The sequence below is a fragment of the Triticum urartu genome, chromosome 4A (assembly GCF_056163025.1).
Source record: "Triticum urartu cultivar PI428250 chromosome 4A, HENAU_Tu73, whole genome shotgun sequence".
Lineage (NCBI taxonomy): Eukaryota > Viridiplantae > Streptophyta > Magnoliopsida > Poales > Poaceae > Triticum > Triticum urartu.
The window spans coordinates 434,071,395-434,088,204 of NC_141876.1; the positions used below are offsets into that span (position 1 = coordinate 434,071,395).

General features: G+C 44.2%; 1 pseudogene; it reads left to right on the forward strand.

The window, feature by feature from the left end:
- The first annotated feature begins 1,048 nt into the window (after positions 1 to 1,048).
- LOC125554784 (uncharacterized) overlaps positions 1,049 to 16,810 on the forward strand; it is a 69,356-nt pseudogene continuing 53,594 nt past the window's right edge.

The following is a 16,810-nucleotide window of genomic DNA, read 5'->3' on the forward strand; positions in this document are numbered from 1 at the left end:
CTTGCCGCCTTCTGATGATGCGTGAGTAGTTCACCACAGACCTACGGGTCCATGGGTAGTAGCTAGATGGCTTATTCTCTCTCTTTGATGTTCAATACCATGTTCTCCTCGATCTTATTGAAGTTCTATCTGGTGTAATCTTCTTTGGTGGTGTGTTTGTTGGGATCCCCATGAATTGTGTGTTTATGATCAGATTATTCATTGAAAGAAATTGAGTCTTTTCCAAACTTTATTATGCATGATTGCTATAGCTTTGTATTTGTCTTCGATCTATCTGTTTGGTTTGGCCGACTAGATTGATTTATCTTCTGTGGGAGACGTGCTCTGTAATGGGTTCAATCTTGCAGTGCTCTATATCCCAGTGACATAGTAGGGGACAAGATACATATTTGTATTGTTGCCATTAAGGGTAAAATGAGAGGGTTTATTCATATTGATTGGGCTTACTTTGTTAACATCATGTCATCTAGCTTAAGGCGCTACTTCGTTTGTCATGAACTTAATACCATAGATGCACGCTAGATAGCGGTCGATTGGTGGAGTAATAGTAGTAGATGCAGGCAGGAGTCGGTCTACTTGTCTCGGACATGATGCCTATATACATGATCATTTCCGTGAATAACGTCATAACTATGTGCTTTTCTATGAATTGCCCAACAGTAATTTGTTCTCCTACCGTATGCTATGTATTCGAGAGAGAAGCCTCTAGTGAAAATATGGCCCCAGGGTCTACTTTAATCATATTATAATATCCAAAAATACTTTGTTGCAATATGTTTACTTTTATTTTACTTTGCAATTTATCCATCTACCTATACAAGATTTAATCCTTGCAAGTAACTATTTCAAGGGGATTGATGACCCTCTTGCCCGCGTTGGGTGCAAGTATTTGCTTTTGTGTGTGCGGGTTGTGGAGACGAGAATTTGCTTGGTTCTCCTATTAGTTCGATAACCTTGGTTCCAACTGAGGGAAATAATTATCTCTACTATATTGTATCTCCCCTCATCTTCCCATCGCAGTTTACAAGTAGCAGCGGCGGTCGACCCCATGCCGGCTGGAGACGCCAAAGCGGCGAACAACCCGAAGTCCCAGTTGGTGAGGGCGAGGCCTGGGCCACTCGGGAGGCCGCAGCGGCAGGCAGCTAAGAGCGTCTCAGCCCTGGAGGCTCACATTCTTGAGGTCACGGGAGGCTCCAGGATCCTGGGTGGTAACCTGACGAAGCATTGTGGTGCGGCCGATGGTACTTGATACATCTCCAACACATCTATAATTTTGGATTGTTCCATGCTGTTATAGTATTAACCTTGAATGTTTTATATGCAATTATATGAAATTATATATCATTTTTTGGGATTAACCTATTGACCTAGTGCCCCTTGCTAGTTGCTTTTTTTTTGCTTGTTTTTGGCTTTTCAGAAAACATGTACCTGATTGCGGCTTGAACCATGTCAGTATTTCCCCAAAGAGGAAGGGATGATGCAACACAACTACGGTAGGTATTTCCCTCAGTGATGAGACCAAGGTTATCGAACCAATAGGAGAACCATGCAACACCACGTAAACAACTCCTGCACACAAAGAACAAATACTTGCAACCCGGCATAAGAGAGGGATTGTCAATCCCTCACGGGTAAAAAGATAGGTAAAATTGTAGTAGATTGGATAAATAGATCTCGCGGGAACGCGAGATGAAATAAATAATAATAAATTGTGGCAAGATATTTTTGGGTTTTTGGATTAATAGATCTGAAAATAAAAGCAAATAAAAATAGATTGCAAAGGCAAATATAATAAAGAAGAGACCCGGGGCTGTAGGTTTCACTAGTGGCTTCTCTCGAGAAAAATAGCAAACGGTGGGTAAACAAATTACTGTTGGGCAATTGATAGAACTTTAAATAATCATGATGATATCCAGGTAATAATCATTATATAGGCATCACGTCCAAGATTAGTAGACCGACTCCTACCCGCATCTACTACTATTACTCCACACATCGACCGCTATCCAGCATGCATCTAGTGTATTAAGTTCATGGAGAAATGGAGTAATGCAATACGAACAATGACATGATGTAGACAAGATCTATTTATGTAGAAATAGACCCCATTTTTTTGTCCTTAATAGCAACGACACATACGTGTCGGTTCCCCTTCTGTCACCGGGATCAAGCACCATAAGATCGAACCCATCACAAAGCACCTCTTCCCATTGCAAGATAAATAGATCAAGTTGGCCAAACAAAACCCAAATATCGGAGAAGAAATACGAGGCTATAAGCAATCATGCATATAAGAGATCAAAACACTCAAATAACTTTCATGGATAAAAACATAGATCTGATCATAAACTCAAAGTTCATCAGATCGCAACAAACACACCGCAAAAAGAGTTACATCATAGGATCTCCAAGAGACCATTGTATTGACAATCAAAAGAGAGAGAGGAAGCCATCTAGCTAATAACTATGGACCCGAAGGTCTACAAAAGACTACTCACGCATCATCAGAGATGCACCAATTAGGATGATGAACCCCTCTGTGATGGTGTCTAGATTTGGTCTGGTGTTTCTGGAACTTGCGGTGGCTGGAATTGATTTTCATCGAGTCCCCTAAGGTTTATAGAATATTGGGGTATTTATAGAGCAAAGAGGTAGTGCAGGAGGCCACCGAGGTGGGAACAACCCACCTGGGCGCGCCTGGGGGCCCACCACCCAGGTGCTTCTCCGGCCCATTGGATGTCTACTGGTCCATCAAAATTCCACAAAAAGTTTCGCTGCGTTTGGACTCTGTTTGGTATTGATTTTCTACGATGTAAAAAACAAGCAAAAGACAACAACTCGCACTTGGCACTATGTCAATAGGTTAGTACCAAAAAATGATATGAAGTGATTGTAAAGCATATAAAAATGATAATATAACAGCATGGAACAATAAAAAATTATAGATATGTTGGAGACGTATCGGTACCAAACGGAGTCCAAACGCTACAAAACTTTTTGATGATTTTTTCTGGACCACAAGGGACCCTAGAAGGTTCGGGAGAAGACCTGAAGAGTCACGCGGGAGCGACAAGCTCAGGAGGCATGCCCCCAAGGCATGTGGGCCCTTCATGGCACCTCTTGACCTAATTCCACCTCTACAAATTTCCAAATATTCCCAATACATCTGAGAGCCACCGAAAATACTTTTTCCGCCGCCACAAGTTTTCGTTCTTCAGAGATCCCATCTGGAGGCCTTTTCCGATACTCTGCCGGAGGGGGGTTTGATCATGGAGGGCCTCTACATCAACCTTGTTGCCCTTCCGATAATGTGTGAGTAGTTTACCACAGACCTAGCAATACCCTAGTTTTTCTTATGCCGACAGACTCTGCCACGTGGTGACTAAGTCAGTACCTGCATTATAGGATACGGTGGTCTACTTCTGGTGGGCGGTCCCTCACATAATATTATCCCTCAAGACGCTTATGTTGAGATAAGTCAATTCTCCTACTTCTTGTCCCATATCTGCGGTGGTTAACTTAAAGATATTAAGGTCATGAGGACCAGACGAAGGCAATAAGTTTCATGGATAACTGTGACTCCTAGATTAATTATGTTCCCCTTAAGATGTCTACACCTGCCATGTCACAAGTCTGTTGGTTTCCACGCTCATTTATCTACTTCATGTGTGTCCTGGGGGGTTGTATGTCTCCAACTACGAAAATGAAAAGGACATCTCCAATCACTAAATTACCAAAGGTAAATAAGCAACACGAAGCAACACACATAATTAGACAACACATATCAAATAACCACTTACTAATCGACCGACCCATAGCCAACAATTACTCAAATAACATCACATAAAAAGGGGTTCAAGAGTTGTTAAAACCCATCATGGAGACCATGATGGAGGAGGAAGAAGGGATGGTGATGGTGCCGGCACGGTGGATGATGGTGATGGTGGCGCGGCGGTGGTGGTCCTCCAACAGTGGCTCCCTTCCGGTCTATTTCAAGGTTGCAACTATGGTGTGTGTTCTTGATGGTGGCTGCGGCTGGACGTGGAGATGAATAATAAATGAGGCTTTATGGTGGTGGCTAGGGTTGAAGGTCAATATATAAGAGCTCTCCCGTAGCCTATTCCGTTGATGTAGCATCTCTCCTTTGATCCAAGGGCTCTAGGTAAGCCTTAACCTTTCCCAAAACATCTATTGAAGGCCAAGGAAGTGGTGGGGACAAATAGGGACAAAATCCACGAAGAATACCGTGTTGAGGGATAGTTCTCAGTGAAGTCTGTGGCTCATACGAGCGTTCATACGGCCATCCCTGGTTGTATGGATTACCCTCATTCATATTGGCCTCTTCTCGTAAACGACCGCCATTTCTTCATACAAACTCGGAATTTGATGTTCTTTAGATCATTGGATTTGTATAAACGATGCCAACCCATTTCGTGTTTTAGATCTTCATTTGGATCTCTTTGAAAAAAATTAAATTTTCCCTCTTCAAAATGGCTAAGTCTGGTGTCCTCGATGTCCACCGTTTGAACCGCTTTCATCATGCTAAGTGCATGGGAAGTCCACAACACCTATAAGACACACAAAGACAAGGAAAACTAATAAAAGCAACTAAGAAAAAGGCTTACGCAATGCTCGCAGTGAAAAGGATAAAAATTGGAAATCATGCATATGGACATATGATTGGCTCAATGGGACATGATATAATTTAATGTATTGAGATAATGTGTAAAAAATGAGCTCTAAAGATGCTAAAATATGGATCCACAGTGATGATACTGTAGCCCCATTGATGTAGCATTGCGTCGGCGTATTCCTTGGATTGATTCCCCCTCCGGATGCCTTACGGAGGCTAGGGTTCTGTAGATGTGTTTCTGGAGACTATGGGCGGCTGATCCCCGATCCGACTCCACAAAGGGTGAAGCAGCCGACCCAGGGGCAGTGATGGCAGGTCATACGACCGCGTGCACTTGTATGGTTGGTTGTCTTGCGCTCTGGATGAGCCGTGCAGGATCCAAATGCCACCAATCTTTTTATTATTTTATGGTAGGTGATAATCACATTGATTGACATGATTCCCTCATAATTGCCTAGGATTTCTTCCATAGTGTTCCCTTGGTCCCAAAAGACGATACCTGGGGAAAACCGACAAAAAGTAGTCCGCGAATGTGGTAAAATTCCACAAAGCCTACTTCGTAGGAAAAAATAAAGGGTACAAACTTCACATATTTGGGAGTCATTAGGGCCCACCTGGTGATCGAGCAAATGTTCCTCCTGTATCTCAACCATAATCCAATATGATGCTTACAAATAGTCATTGTCCCCTTTCATTATTCACCCACCACGTCCATGTCATGTCATGTGGGCCCTATAGGTGACCTACCCAATGCCTGACGCTCCCTTTCACATATTTTAAAGATCGTGTGGGGCCAACATATAATTTTAAACACCCTTTCCCCCTTGTTTTTCTATTTTTGTATTGATCAACTTGCTCAAAATAAATACCTTGTATTTAATGCTTTCCAAGATTTGATTTTACTAGTATTTATTTACTCCCTTTGTACTACTATTTGTGGCTTGTGCTTCTCACATACGAGTCCCGCCTTCAGATTTGCGTGGATGCTCTAACCCTAAGGATTTTCTCCCCATTAGTACAATATGTTCAAGTAGATTTTTGTGAGGTTTTTGTTTGGGAATACCCATTTTTCCATGGTTGAGTAATTTTGTGAATTAGATATATGCTTATTTATGGCAAGCAATTCTTAAGTTCTTTTTAGATTCATGAGCATGTCTACGCTGATCTTTACTAGGCCATATTTTTGGAAACTATTCTTGCTAGGAGCGGAGCACATAAGATCCAAAAGAGAGGGGCGAGTGTTTGCTTCGGGTAGGAGAAAGGATTTGAAGAGGTAGGGGCAGTGATATTAATTAGGACTGAGAAGGGTGGAACCACGGTTGGCGGCAGGGGAGGCCGATTGTTTCACATGTTAAACTGGAGGGGAAAGTCCCTCAAGATGTTATTCTCTAGATCTCCGGGTATGTGTTTCTAAGAAAACGTCATCCATTCCATTAATTCCCTAACTAAGGTCATGTTTCCCCAATGATAATCCTTTATTACCATTTTTCTTATGATATGCGTGCAGATGATGTTATGCTTCTCAAGAGAAGCAACAAAACCATACAATCTAGCCGCCTCCATTTGGTGAGTGATTGATTCAGTAGCTTGGCTACTTGAAATGATTTGTGCGTTTGTTTCTTCTTGTTCTTGTTGTTGTGTTTATTGTTGCTGGTTCATATGATTCTTGTCTTCATGTATGCTTTGCTGATTGTGTGTGTAGAACGACAAAGTTGAGGAGACTGGTGTTTCAAGCATAAAAGAGAGAAACAATTATAGTTGTGCATCCTGGACCAATGAGGATGGGGGTGTGATGACAACGCGAGGAGTAGTGGCTAGGCTTATGGGTTTGGATGCCATCCCACGTCCAGGTGTCACAAAATCTATTTACACCCCATCCCATGATAGCTACGACATTAATAGGATCCTAGAGTACTCCAAGGACAACATGCTCAAGCCATTTGATTCAAGAGCTAAAAGCATGCCAAGAAGCCCTATTGAAAGATTGCAGATAGAATCATTGCCATCAAGTTCCATCAAGACCCTTTCAATGCCCCATCACCAGTTCTTGTCTCCGATTAATTATCGAGGATCCAGTTTAATGGGAAACATAACTCAAATCATGGAGGTGGCTCCCAAGATTCTAGAGCCCAAGCCACAAGTGAATCCTATGGAGAAAACCATTTCTTCAGGGATCCCTTTCAAGGCTTCTAAGTCAAGGAGGAGTGTTGCAACTTCTCGAAGGATGTTACCTCAACAACCACAACCATCCATAATCAAGGTCAAGCTAACAGAAGGGAGATTATTTAGAGGGCAGCAAATGAGCCAACATTGGAACTGCAATGAGGACATTGTGATACCTTCAACTGATTCCTGTGAGATTAAGAACTCAAGTTATTCCAGGAGTAATAAAAGGAAGTTTGCTTCTGTGGTGCCCCATGTAGACTTCATCATGCATAAGAGGGAAGGTATGGGTGCTTCTGGAAGGAATTCAGGACAGCATAAACATTATAGATCTCAACAATATAATGTGTCTAGAACAAACCAACATTTGATGATTCGGTCCAAACACAAGACGAACAAACAACAAACAAAGTCATCATCATATGGTACTATTACCTCTATTCTTCACAAGAACAACCAGAAACAAAATTCTTTGGTGGGCAAGGGAAAGTTAGTACCAAACAAAACAATCTCAACCCAACAATCTATAAAGGGGATTGCAGGAGATTCCTCTTTTGGGACGATGGGGAATGGAAGAAAAGTCACTGTGGAAAGAATAAGTGGTAATTGGAAAGAATCAACATCAAAGAACAAAGACTTCCCACAGAACATAAGGTTTTTTTCAAAGAGGAACTCCACATATGAAAAGGTCCCATTCATGAGCGAAAAAGCAACAGACACACTCCAAAAGCAGGTTCGGCCTAATGTTGTTATGGATGTGAACATAAAGTGGAATAATCATGGTAAAGACAATATAGATGTTGTGTCGTGCACCAACACCTCATCCTTGGTTAAACCATTAGCGGACATTTCAGATACAAGAATCTATTTTTCTTTCGATGACATAACAGAGAACCATTATTGGGATAAAAATGTTGAAGGGTCATCAGTAGGGCTAAACTATGTCAATGGTGATTCATTAGGCATTTTGTTAGAAAGTAAAATGAAGGAGCTAACATTAAATGATGATCCATCCATTGTTTACACAAGGGGTGACTACTTTGTGAAGACTACCTTCACCTTGGACGAAGAACAAGTGTCCCCTTTTAGCAGTTGGGATGTGGAAAGTGAAGTATTCAAATTTAGCGCTTCTCCATAAAACCTTCACCATATGTTGACTACTGCCAGTCAGACCAATCTTCAACCAAAGGACAACTTCTCCAACAGAGTAAACCACAGGTAAATAATGTTTTCTACTTTTGATCGTAGCACAAAAATATATGTTGGTACAAATAACAAACATCATCTAGGTTGTATTGTTTTCTGATGGCACTCTCCTCCTTTCTTTTTCCTCTTGTGCGTATTTTATTTGTTTCTTTTGATTTGTTGGTCATTTATCTAGGTTGTATTGCTTTCTCCTATCTTCTTAATATAATATGTTTACATAGCACTTGTGTTATACATTACTATTCGTTATTTTTTGTGTGTATTGTATTTACATAGCACTTGTATGATGCATTACTATTTCATAACCACCATTTTTGTGTATGGTTTTTTACATAACTCATATTGGCATCTTGGCCACAAGCATAGCAAGCATCATCAAAAAGGGATATTTCAAGAGAATCAACGAGATCATAATAGTCATCATAGCAATCATCCTTCGGTAAGAACGAAGGGAAATTAAACAATGTATGAGTTGCAGAGTTACTCTCATTAGAAGGTGGGCACGGGTGATCAATCCGCTCTTCCTCCTTTTGTTCTTCGCTCTCCTCCTCATCTTTTTCACCCAATGAGTTCACAGTTTCATCAATTTCTTCTTCCATAGACTCCTGCAAAATATTAGTCTCTTCTTGGACAGCGGAGATTTTCTCAATAAGTGTGTTAATATCGTAGTTGTATTCATAATTCTCATACCAATATTTAAGGATAGCTAAATTTTCCGGTCTATAAACCGAATCATCAAAGTCTTCAAACTCTTTAAACACAGATTCAATTTCATAAGCACCCATAAAAGCAACAAATTCTTCTATTTGTTCCACATCATAGTAATCATATATACCATTAGCATCAGAAGCTAAGGTTTTATTATCATTAAATTCACATCAAAAGGGAAGGTGTGGAGCCTTCATCCTAGAGCAACAAGTATAATCATATCTCAAGCATAGTTGCCTAGCATACCACTTCAATATATGAATTTGATCCCATAATAGTTTCCCTTTTGTGTCAACTGGTAATCCCTAAAGTATTCACGTTGATCCAACGTTACTCCCATTACATAATTGAATGGGGTTTTCTCAGGATTATTAAAGTAGTACATAATATCTTTCACATAACCAGCATCGAGGGTTTTAGGAGGTTCCCCATCTCCATGAGCAGAAAGTACACCTAATTTTTTTGGTATTTCGTGTTCCATATCCATAACTAAAGATAAAGAACAACTAAGAACAACAAATAAAAATTACTTAGTGATAAAGCAAACAAGCACACACGAGAATATTCACCCCACACTATTGCTCCCTGGCAACGGCGCCAGAAAAAGGTCTTGATAACCCACAAGTATAGGGGATCGCAAGCGTTTTCGATAAGTAAGAGTGTTGAACCCAACGAGGAGATAAAGGCAGAACAAATATTCCCTCAAGTTCTATCGACCACCGATACAACTCTACGCACGCTTGATGTTCGCTTTACCTAGAACAAGTATGAAACTAGAAGTACTTTGCAGGTGTTGTTGGATAGGTTTGCATGATAATAAAGAGCATGTAAATAAAAAGTAGGGGCTGTTTAGATAAAGACACAACTAAGTTAGGTTTAGTAGAGAGCTTGTTGTTATGAGAAAGTTATTTGTCCCTAGGCAATCGATAACTAGACCGGTAATCATTACTGCAATTTTATATGAGGGAGAGGCATAAGCTAACACACCTTCTCTACTTGGATCATATGCACTTATGATTGGAACTCCAGCAAGCATCCACAACTACTAAAGATCATTAAGGTAAAACCCAACCATAGCATTAAAGCATCAAGTCCTCTTTATCCCATACACAACAACCCCCCTTACTCGGGTTTGTGTTTCAGTCACTCACGCAACCCACTATAAGCAAATCATGAACATATTGCAACACCCTACAGTGGGGATCCCTCACGCTTGCGCGACATGGAGAGCACCATAGGACAGCACCAATAATAAAACATGCAACTCAAACCAATCTTGATCATCAAATAGCCCATAGGACAAAACAGATCTACTCAAACATCATAGGACAGCCATACATCATTGGGAAATAATATATAGCGTTGAGCACCATGTTTAAGTAGAGATTACAGCAGGTAAGAGAGAGGTTACACCGCTGCATAGAGGGGGGAGAGTTGGTGATGATGGTGGTGAAGAATTTGGTGAAGATTGCGGTGATGATGATGGCCCCCGGTGGCACTCTGGCGCCACCGGAAGCGAGGGGGAGAGAGCCCCCCTCCTCCTTCTTCCTTGGCCTCCTCCCTAGATGGGAGAAGGGTTTGCCCTCTGGTCCATGGCCTCCATGGCACGGGAGGGGTGAGAGCCCCTCCGAGATTGGATCTGTCTCTCTGTCTCTCTGTTTCCGCGTTCTGAGATTCTTCCCTTTCACCGTTTCTTATATTCTCGGAGATCCGTAACTCCGATTGGGCTGAAATTTTTACACGATCTCTATCCAGATATTAGCTTTCTTTCGGTGAAAGAAGGGCATCAACCGCCTTACGGGGTGGCCACGAGGGTCAGGGGCGCCCCCTGCCTCGTGGCCCCCTCGGGCATCGTCTCGCGTGGATTTTCCTTCCCAAAAATCATATATATTGCAAAAAAATCTCATCAGTTTTTATCCCGTTTGGACTCCGTTTGATATGGATATTCTGCGAAACAAAAAACATGCAACAAACAGGAACTGGCACTAGGCACTGGATCAATATGTTAGTCCCAAAAATAGTATAAAAAGTTGCCAAAAGTATATAAAAGTTGTAGAATATTGGCATGGAACAATAAAAAATTATAGATACGACGGAGATATATCAGCATCCCCAAGCTTAATTCCTGCTCGTCCTCGAGTAGGTAAATGATAAAAACGATAATTTTTTATGTGGAATGCTACCTAGCATAATCTTGATCACATATCTAATCATGGCATGAATATTAAGATACAAGTGATTCAAAGCAACAGTCTATCATTTGACACAAAAACAATAATACTTCAAGCCCACTAATAAAGCAATCATGTCTTTTCAAAATAACATGGCCAAAGAAAGTTATCCCTACAAAATCATATAGTCTGGCTATGCTCCATCTTCACCACACAAAATATTCAAATCATGCACAACCCCAATGACAAGCCATGCAATTGTTTCATACTTTTGATGTTCTCAAACCTTTTCAACTTTCACGCAATACATGAGCGTGAGCCATGGATATAGCACTATAGGTGGAATAGAATGGTGGTTGCGGAGAAGACAAAAAGGAGAAGATAGTCTCACACCAACTAGGCGTATCAACGGGCTATGGAGATGCCCATCAATAGATATAAATGTGAGTGAGTAGGGATTGACATGCAATGATTGCACCAAGAGCTATAAGTGTATGATAGCTCAGACTGAAAACTAAGTGGGTGTGCATCCAACTTGCTTGCTCATTAAGACCTCGGGCGTTTGAGGAATCCCATCATCGAAATATACAAGCCAAGTTCTATAATGAAAATTCCCACTAGTATAGGGAAGTGATAACTCAAGAGTCTCTCTATATGAAGAACATGGTGCTACTCTGAAGCACAAGTGTGGTAAAAGGATAGTAACATTGCCCCTTCTCTCTTTTTCTCTCATTTTTTTATTTTTTATTTGGGCCTTCTCTTTCTTTTTTTGGCCTTTCTCTCTCTTTTTTATTTTATTTTCATCCGGAGTCTCATCCCGACTTGTGGGGGAATCATAGTCTCCATCATACTTTCCTCACTGGGGCAATGCTCTAATAATGATGATCATCACACTTTTATTTACTTACAACTTGATATTACAGCTCGATACTAGAACAAAGATATGACTCTATATGAATGCCTCCGGCGGTGTACCGGGATGTGCAATGATCTAGCGTAGCAATGACATCAAAAAACGGACAAGCACTACAAAAAAAGACATTTTGGGCCGAACGAAATTTTTTTCTGTCATACATCTGACACTTCTATGACGATAATTGTGACAAAACCCGGTATCATCATAGATGTGGTGGGCTCCTACTTCTATAACAAAAAATCATGACAGAAAATGGGCTTTTCGTCCTGGGCGGGCCGGAGACGCAGCTGCATGACATTCTTTGGGCCGTCCATGACAGAAAAAACCGTGGTAGAAGCGAGGGGGGGGGGAAATTTCGGGGAGTTCACGGTTACGGTGGGAGGTCGGGGGCCGAGCGATGCGCATTTCTCTCGTACACGTACGTGCGTGTGTACGAGGCGTTGGCTCTAACTGAACCCGAGCGAGGCATTGGGCTCTAACTGAACCCGAGCGATTGCACTGCAGGCTACGCGTTACTAAACCGAGCGATCGATCGATGGCTGTTAACTGAACCCGATCGAGCGATTCCTTCGCTACTTTTGCTAACTGAAGCCGATCGATTGGATGAACAGTGAGCGTTGCAGGGGGGGTGGTGGATGAACAGTGAGCGGTGGCGTTTCCTCTGGATGAACAGGACCCCGTGGTGTGGTGGAGGGCTGGATGAACAGTAGACGGTGGAGGGGTGCCCGTGGAGGGGTGGTTGAACAGGACCCCGTGGTGTGGAGGGCTGGATGAACAGTAGACGGTGGAGGGGTGCCCGTGGAGGGGTGGTTGAACAGTAGCCAGTGGAGTAGTTTGCGGTGGAGGCTGGATGAACAGGAGCCCGTGGAGGCTGGAGGAGGTCGACGGTAGCCCGTGGAGGCCGGAGGAGGTCGACGGTAGCCCGTGGAGGCTGGAGGAGGTCGACGGTGGAGATGTACAGTATCCCATGGACTCTGTTTTGCGGTACGCCACACCCCTCCCGATGAACAGGACCCCCGTTTCGACCATAGCGCTCCAACACAAGTCCGTTTCGTCCGTTTTGCGGTACGCCACACCCCTCCCGATCAACAGGACCCCCGTTTCGACCGTAGGAGGTCCGTTTCCTCCGTTTTGCGCTACGCCAGACCCCTCCCGATCAACAGGACCTCGTTCCAAACGTAGGAGGTCCGTTTCCTCCGTTGTGCGGTAGCCAGGCCTCGTTTCCATCGCCTGTTCCATCCAAGCCCTCCCGATGAACACGACCACGCATTCCGTTCCGACCCAGCCGGTTCGCTCCCACGCGTTCTGTTGCCTCCCGATGAACATGACGCATTCTGTTGCCTCCCCATGAACACGACGCATTCTGTTGCCTCCCCATGAACACGATGACGACGCGGTTTCTCTGTTCCGACCCAGCCATGTACACGAGCCCTGGCCGTACGTATGCGCGAGTAGGCGTTCGAGACCCAACACGTATGTACACATACGTGGTCGTATTTTCTTTCTTGCACCTTGGCCGCTGTACGTACGTGTACATGCTACGTGCGCGCCTCTACTACGACACGTACGCGCCTCTACTACGACACGTGCGCGCCTCTACATCCACCAGTATATATGTACGTACAACTTCGCGACCAGAATGACAACGCTACGTACGCTTCGACCAGGTGGGTCCCGACTGTCAGGCACTTCCTTGCCTGCGAAGATGTAGTTGGTGGGTCCCAGCAGTTAGGGGGGAGAATCATATTTTTTTGCCCGAACGCACTTCCTTGCATGCGAACATGTAGCTGGTAGGTCCCAGCAGTCAGGGGTAAACGTTTTTTTTCATGAAATACAGTGGCCCGTCCGGTGGCTCCCAGCTGTCAGGTGGAGAAATCATTATTTTCCATGTAATAAGGAGGCACTTCCTTGCTGCGGCCGTGGACCCAGTTGTCAGCCTCTCCACGTACAGTCCACGTCCGATGGAAGTCGTTCCTTGACCACGCCGCGCCGAGAGCACCAGGGCGGTGGACGACAGCGAGGTCTAGGAAGGGGACGACGGGGAGTCGGGGAAGACGCGGCAGTGGAAGCCCGCGCAGAGAGGAGTACGAGGGTTCACTGGTTCGGCTGCGGTGTGAGGCTGCCATCGCCGCAGGGCCTGGCCAACGATGGGAATAGTAGGGGGCGGTGAGGCCTCCGCGGCAGCACAGTCGGCCATAGGAGGCAGGAGCATGCGGCACGACCGGCGCTGCTTTGGGCGGCTGGATCAAGAAGACCAGAGGTTGAAGAAGCACTACGGCCGTTGGATGGACATCGTACGGTCACTGGAGCTAGAATCATTCATATTGACTAAAGTTGACAAAGGCCTCTGTCCCAGTCAACTTAGTAGGCCCACAAGTCAGCCTCCCACCATGGTGGATCCCAGCTAGCAGGGAGAGTATTCATTTTTTGTGCGTAATATGGAGGCACTTCCGGTGGGTCCGAGCTGACAGCGAGGGGAAGGTTTTTTTCGCGAAATACGCTGGCCCGTCCGGTGGGTCCTAGCAATCAGGGGGGAAATGTTTTTTCGCGAAATAAGGTGGCCCATCCGGTGGGTCCCTCCTGTCAGGTGGAGGAATAATTATTTTGCGTGTAATAAGGAGGCACTTCCTTGCGGCCGCCTGGACCCAGCTGTCAGCCTCTCCACGTACAGTACTCTTCCGATGGAAGTCGGTCGTTGACCACATTGATCACGCCGCGCCGAGAGCACTAGGGCGGTGGTCTGGACCACGGCGAGGCCTAGGAAGGGGACGATGCGGAGCCGGGGAAAACGCAGCAGTGGAAGCCCACGCGGAGAGGAGTACGAGGGTTCACTGGTTCGGCTGCGGTGTGAGGCTGACGACGCCATAGAATAATAGGGGGGTGGGTGAGTAGAGGGATGGCCTGGCCAGCGGTGGGAGTAGTACGGGGCGGTGAGGCCTCCACGGCATCACAGCCGGCCACGGGAGGCAGGAGCACGCGACACGACCGGCGCTGCTTTGGGCGGCTGGAGCAAGAAGACCAGAGGTTGAATAAGCACTACGGCCGTTGGATGGACATCGTACGATCACTGAAGCTAGAATCGTTTATATTGACTAAGTTGACAAAGCCCTTGGTACGCGTCAACTTAGTAGGCCCACAGCTCGGATTTGGCAGAGAACATATAGCCCATTTGCGATTTGTAAGAATGTACAACCCATTTTTTAATTCTAATAGAATTTGCTACAGCCCATTTACAGTTTGTTAAAAGTACAGCCCAACTTCTAGCTAGGACAACGATTAATAATTTCAAACAACTGCTCAAAACAGAATTCAAAAAAATTCCCACATTTTGATGGGATCCGAAATATTTTTATCCGAAATTTGTAGTCAGGTTAAATATAATTTCAAAATAAAGTTGTATTACGTTAAAATCCAACAAAATATTGCACGTGCAACAAGTAATGAAATTAAAATTTTCAAATTCCAAAAATAATATATTTTTCAAACTAATTACGTGTTTGGTGCATAGTAACTGTCCAGTTATTATAATTACATTCCATTTATTATTTCTTAAAGTCCATTTTCTTGTTAAGCCTAATGCATACCTCCTAGAAAAGTTCGCAGCCCAGCGGGGCGGAGAATAACAAGTTGACCCGGATATTGTGTACAACTGTCGGCCCAGTTGCATTGCTGATGTTGAAAAAAAGGCCTGTGTAGTACAGTACAACCTAACATGGTTACTCAGCCCACATTCAGCGATGCCAGAAAGGCCCAAACAACACTTCTGTACAAATTTTTGAAGTCACTGGGCTCAATTAATAACTTAAGAAAAAAGTTAGATTACAGTGGAACCTAATTAAAAGCTGTCACGAGCAAATAAATAATTCAACGGGTCCCACTTGTACGTGTGCACGTGTGTGTGCGTGTGTGTGTGTGAGAGAGAGAGAGAGAGATAGAGAGAGACCCATCGGTCGATGCTCGTAAATACATCTTTCTGCCATATGCATTGCTGATGCTCAGTAAAAACTTATATAGTTGACACAATCATATAGACCATCATAGCACACTGAACTTGCATACAAAAATTTCACGCAGGCGGCACAATCAGGATGGAAGCAGTGGATCGGTACGAGAAGGGCTATGTTGAAACCAACGAAGTCGTACATAACGGTTCATCGTCTTTATCAATGATGGGGAAATATCTTCAATGTTGTGCAAAGAAAACAGACAGACAACACAATAAGTTCTGCTAGCACATTAAGTTGACGTACAACCCTTTCTAAAAAAAGTTCAGGTAAAAAATTAGAAGAGGTCACAATCAAATGTACCGGCATATCAGTGCTTCACACCCATAGCTCAGATTTAACTAATATCTGACAAGATTTAGTTGTTACCTCAAATTAGAGCACATCCAGGCAGCCAGCCCTGCCTCTTCTCCCAAAGAAGCAGTGACCTCCGCCGCACGATGGAGTAGGCCCTGTGCCATCCATCGTTCCGAGCAACACGGGGAAAGTCTGACGTTGACTCCTGTAATGGACGTCGTCGACGGACCCTGGCACCAGTGGCGGCAGCAGGACTTCGATTGATGGATTGACCACTTCTTCGACATGCACGAACACTAGATACAGGTACATCCCTAACATGGTCCACGGCGGCCTTGGTGGTGACGAATAGTACAACCCCAATTCCTGCACCGGTATCTCAACACCAATCACCTACAGTATGGTGCACGGCTTCTTCATCCATGCCATAACCGTCAGAGCCCAGCTGTCTGGAGGAACAAACATACTTATGAGCTCACCTCCATGGTCGTTGATAAGCTCGTTCGTGGACTCGCTGTTCCAAGCACGTCGAGGCATGCCGTGGAAGGTAAGCTTTGTTAAAAACTCAAGCTCAGAGGGCATCGAGCCCCATCCTGGGTGCCACCGATCAAAGCTCACCAGCGCGCCATCGCAGAACAAACGCCGGGAAGATTCGAACACACGAGTGCAGTCGAAAGTTCTCCAGAACCTGACGAAGAAATCAGCCGGTGGC